Genomic DNA, 6,041 nt, shown 5'->3' on the forward strand with positions numbered 1-6,041 from the left:
CTGGCCACTTTCTTCCCAGTACCTACTCCAGTTTCCCACCTGCCAGTTTTCCTGACACTGAAGAAATTGTGGCGCTGCCTGTCAACATTTGTAGGTGGTAACACATGCATTCTATTCATTTTTACAGAGGCTGGAAGGCGATATTAAATGGAATTACATGTACGGACAAACCAAATATTGAGCTCGCTGTTAGCTTTAAAAAATAGTGTCAAATTGTGTTTCACTAAATAGTCTGTAGCTGTTTCTTACTCTCCAGCAAGCAGAACATCTTATTTGGCAAATGGGTGGTAAGAAAAGTTATAATCTGTTCAAAATTAATTTGGGGTCAACAATTATGACGGGCGTGGTGTGGTGAGGCATTCGATGCATTTGGCTGATCCCACAAGTCGTGGCTGCGGCAACAACAGTGTTGCCAGACTTGTCACTGGCATAGTGCCTTAGGCAGCTTGTTGTCTAAGAGATCGTTCATTGCATGCTAAGATATTTTGTTTGGTTGTTTCTGTTAGTTAATAATTCATCTGTTATTACTATTGTTTGTTGTGTGATACTGAATAATGTTAAAAGCAACTTTACTGAATGTAATTTTTGCTTGAAAAGTTCCAGAGACCTCTCTCTGCTAAGGGATTGCTTTATGAGGTCAGTAAAGAGAAATGAGTTTCCTTGTTATGTGCCTACAGCATTGACAGTTGTTCCATTCCCAATCATTCTGTTGTTTACTGACAGATGCCAACTGTGACAGTGTGCTGTAATGTAGAAGAAAGTGGTGATCCTAAAATGTTTGAGCTTATGGAATTAATGTCTCTCCATAAACCACCGTTTCCCAGTTATGAAATAGCTTGCAAAACACACTGGCTCATTGCCACTGCCATTTCAACCTGGTTGAATTGATATGGGGTAAATAGAGGATTATTTTTTCAATAGTAATTGTAATAAATTACTTTGCTCGCAGTTAAAGCACTTATCCAACAAAGCTGTTAAGACAGTCATGTCAGAAGAGTGGAAAAATGCCGTCAATCGTACACAGTGGAAAAAGCAGTGGCTAATTGAACCAGTCTTAGAAATTTCAGTTCAGGAAATGATCATCATTAATGATGGTGGTGTTATAAGCTGCTGTGATGGTGAGAGTAAGCTCAGAACTGTTTTCATTGTCACCATAAAAAAGCTGCACAGCTTGATTCAGCTCAATGTTTGGACAGTTCATTTTTAGTATTATCAAGATGGGGCATCAACAACTCACTCCAAATAATTCATCTGAGGAACTCGGTCGTAATCACAGAAATTGTCAGGCCTCATGAAATAGTGCCACATTTGTCATCATTAACATCTGTTTCAAATTAGTGAAGGGGCTGTTGCAGAAGACTTCATGGATAAAGTCACCTAAATCATTTATTGTATTATTTATTTGGCTACTGTCACCTAAAGGTGAGAGGTATTTGTTACACATTCTCAGACTAGAAGAGGTGAGAAATTAAAAGACAAAAAATGTTTTAATAAGTTCATTCAGCAGAGCAAGTGGGCCATTCATGATCGACTTGCCTAAAATTTTTTTCAAAAATATGTAAGTGCTAGTTGAGATGGACCTGTTTACATGTTGAGCCAAAATATTTAATACCGAGTTTAGGTGGCTGTTGTATATATATGACTGTAAAGCAAATTTAATTGGTATTTTTCAATTCTGATGAACTCTGCATGACATTGTTGCTGCATGGTTTGTTTTTTTTTTGAACGTGCATCTTTATTCATTTGATTTGTGGTTTATGGTTAGTTAGCTTTGAATGTTTATAGTTTTAAAAACAGTTATTTTTGAATTGTGATGTGCAAAGGGGCTAAAGGTAAAGGCATTGCCCTCACACTAGTGCCATCTCTAGGCAAGTGCTTAATCTTCAAAAATTTTTTTGAGCTGAGTTGACAATTCATACACAACTTGAGCATACGCTTCATTGATACTGTAACCAACATTGTTTTAAAATTTCCAAAATATGATTGAACATTTAAAAATTTTGCATTTACATTTTGCAGCCTGATAACTTATAATAAACACCTCATTCTTATGTTTGATTTCTGTTGTAGAGCTTATGATGACAGTAGCCAAACTGACATAAATATTGACGCAGGCTGCATTATTCACAAAATATCTACAGTGATGGCAGACACATTCAGGATATTTATTTCCTTTATCATCAGTACAGGGTACACCACGGAACTGTGTGCTGCTTGCTGCAGATACATTAACTGTAGCTCGTTGCAGTTAATCGTGATCACAACAAATTTCAGAGGTTTTATCTACTGGTTGGTCGACTGAAAGCAGATTTTACACAAGACCTGTAGTGACAAAGACATTGTTTACATAAAGCTCAGAAACACTTTCAATTTATTGTACAAGAACTAAATATTGTACAGATGTCATAGATACTGCATTTTTAAGAGAAACTGAAAGTTTTTTTTACAAACATTTGATATGAGAACCATGAGTGACCCGGCAGACGTCAATACGGTAATTGAATCCTTGCCATACCCGTCTCAGCATGGCGTCGTCGACTGTGGCAGTCGCTTCCTGTATTCTCTCCCGGAGCTCAGCTACATCACAGGGTAGAGGCAGTACATACACCAGATGTTTAATGTGTCCCCACAGAAAAACATAACACGGAATGAGATCTGGTGATCATGGAGGCCATTTCGAGCAACAGCTGTCCCCTTCTGTAGCACGGCCGATCCACCATTGCAGCAGCTCCGTGTTCAGGTAAAACATCACGATGTAAATGGGGTGGAGCCCCATCCTGCTGAAAGATCAATGGAGAGTCCGATTACATTTGAGGCATCGGCCATTGCTGCAACATGTCTAGTTAGGAATATCCAGTGACAGTGCTCTCTGCGAAGAAGAATGGCCCATACAGTTTTAGACATGACATGGCACAAAAAACATTTACCTCTGGGGAATCACACTCATATTCAATGTATTCTTGTGGATGCTTTTTACCCCAGATTCGACAGTTATGCTTGTTCACTTTCCCATTAGTGTGAAAAGTGGCTTTGTCATTAATAATTAAGCGATCAACAATGCCATCACCATCCTCATTCAGTCGTTGCAACTGTGAACAAAACTCGAAATGCTTGTCTTTGCCGTCGTCATTGAGTTTCCCCACTAGCTCCAATTTGAATGGTTTCATAGACAGCTTCTGTCACAGGAATTTCCACACTGTCATTGGAGCCATTTAGAGTTCACGAGCAGCACGAGACACCGATTTCTTTGGACTCCTTACTAATGTCTCTCGTACACACTCTGCCTTCACTGCACTCACACTGGGACGTCTGCTTCTCTTTGCTGGGCACAAGCAACCCGTAGTAATGAATTTGTTGTATCAGAAGTAAATGTCCTTCTTTGTTGGTGGCTTCTTACCGTACTTAGTTCTAAACATCCATTGAACAGCTGTAGCACACTTGTTTTTGTCACACTCCAACACACACACACACAATGCTCACTCCGTACCTGAAGTTGCCATGTTTGCGCCTAGCACTATCGGCAAATTACCAAACTACACTGTGGCAGTATACATGAAAAAAAATACTTTCAGGGTCTCTCTTCAAAATGACATGTATGATATCTGTGCAGAGTTTGGTTCTTGTACAATAAATCATTGAGTGTTCCTCGACTTTATGTACAGAAGGGAAGTTTTCTATAAAAAACTTTGTTGAACTGTCATCTTCCTAATTAATAATCTATGAATCTCAAAGGAGCAATCCAAAGAATTTCTCTCAGACCGGACATTAGTTACGCACTATTTGTTGCACTGAAAGGCAGTTCACTGTGTTGCCAGAAATTGGTATTGTGTTGCCCAAGTGGATGGAAGTGTTATAACATGTGGCAATAAACAAACAGTTCAACTGTTACAGTATTTGCTGGCCATCAGACATAAATATAAAGGGCAATCGAAAAGCTTCTGCTTGAAGGCTGTGCAGTCCAGAGTTGGCATGCTCACTGGACAAAACTGCCACAAGCACTGAGGCAATCGTTCCACCAACACTCTAGGTTGAAGGTACCCATTCGACAAAACAGTGTCCTGCTGTGTGAAGAAGTGCGTAACTGCCTTCTGTACATCTTCGTCCGACAGGAATCTACACTTTGAGGCCTTTTTTGAGGGACCGAATGCGTGGTAAATGCACGGGAAGAGATCGGGACAGTAGGACATGTGTTCGAGTGTCTCCGACTTGAGATAATGCACAGTACGACATTTGCGATATGGGTATATGCGTTGTTATGAAGCACCAACTTTGAGCACTATTCCACAACAGTGGTTTTCGACAGATGTGCTGTCCCATGCACATTCGCATTCTTCATTTGATGATGGATGTCTACAGGTGTTTGTCCTTTGGTAGCCAAGAAAAGAATAACTGAGTTTGCCCTGTTTGGATGAATTTAGTAATAACTTTATCGTGGTTCAAGTTTCCGTATTTACTGTACACAGTCAGAAATATACGAATGCAGCACTAATCCCTCGCGTATGTGCCGGTGCATCTGGATCCGCTTCGGAGTTGAGCTATGTCACTCGTAAAAACCATAGAAAATTATCTCGTGAAGATTGCAGTTCCCATGAAAAGAAACTTGAGGAGAGCCATGGGAGTTGAGATCAGTTGACTTGAATTGACTTGGATGTGCTGTGACATGACAGACTGTGTGAATACACCTCGACATGACAGTTCCGTGACTTGATGGCCAGTGTGAGCTGGCCTTTAGTCTGCAATGTCACATTAATTCCAGGGATTATGTGACCATTTTGTTTGTAGGGTCCATCTCATGGCACGTTTGTTTCTCAGTCATGATGCTATGTTCCAGGATGATAAGGCCCTAGGTGCCACAGATCACATCGTCCAGGATTGCAGCGCCCGGAACTGAGGGCACCAGATCGCAATATTATTGATTCTTTGTAGTCTACTTTGGAGAGAAGGGTGTGTGACTGCTATCCGTGTCCATCACTGTTACCTGAATTTGTCACTATTTTATGGGAAGAAAGGTATAAGATTCCTTTGAAAACGATACAGCACATGCATTTATTCACTCCAAGGTGACTGGAAGCTGTTTTGAATGTCAATGACATTATCCACACACTTTTATTAGCACATTCTAAACTCATTCTAGTGCAATATTACTAAAAGGAAGTAGTTATCTTTATTTCAAGAAGCTGTGCTTCATCTGTGTAGAAGACTTAGTCCTGTGAAATTTGGTAACTTTTTTTTGAAGCAGACTGTACATTAGACAAGTAGCCTGCAGTGGCTTTTCCATCTGTGAAGCAAATCGGCTTGTTCCCCTTCACTGCAGGATTTACAAAACATGATGTGTGAATGAAGTAAACACAAACAACAAAGAGCTTTCTTCAATCACATGCAGAAAAATACTGTGAGCTTGTGGAAAGAGTAACAAGTGATAAGTACATGCTATCATCAGGTGCCACATGTTTAGTTAATTGCCTGGGCTAGAAGGGAAAAAAAAGGAAGAGTGGAAGTTGGGTGCAGCACATTTGCTACCCAAGGACACATGAAGTTGACAAGCTTCCTCTACTACGCATCTGTGGTATGGGGCTCACAGGTTTTTACTGCTGTTTTCAGCATTTGTGAAAGTCTCTCTGAGCCTCCTCTTCCAACCACCTCAGACGAACAGCAACACTGCGTAGCAGCAGACATGAATGTAGTAACTCCACACGTGCTCACAAAAGTACAGGACGAGTTTGTCTGTTACAGTATTTGTCATGCTTCCGGTGGAGGGTAAATGAGAACTTTGATCCACAACATAACTCCAAAAACTATCAAAGTAAGTGCATTCATAGATATATGCCTGTGAAATAAGACAACTCTTTCAAAATGGAATCTTTGTTGTCTCTTATGCATGTGCCATTAATTTATCTTAAGTTCTAGCTTCTTCTGTGTAGAAGACTTAGTCCTGTGAAATTTGGTAACTCTTTTTGAAGCAGACTGTACATTAGACAAGTAGCCTGTAGTGGCTTTTCCATCTGTGAAGCAAATTGGCTTGTTCCCCTTCACTACAGGAT

This window comes from Schistocerca cancellata, chromosome 11 (assembly GCF_023864275.1).
Source record: "Schistocerca cancellata isolate TAMUIC-IGC-003103 chromosome 11, iqSchCanc2.1, whole genome shotgun sequence".
Lineage (NCBI taxonomy): Eukaryota > Metazoa > Arthropoda > Insecta > Orthoptera > Acrididae > Schistocerca > Schistocerca cancellata.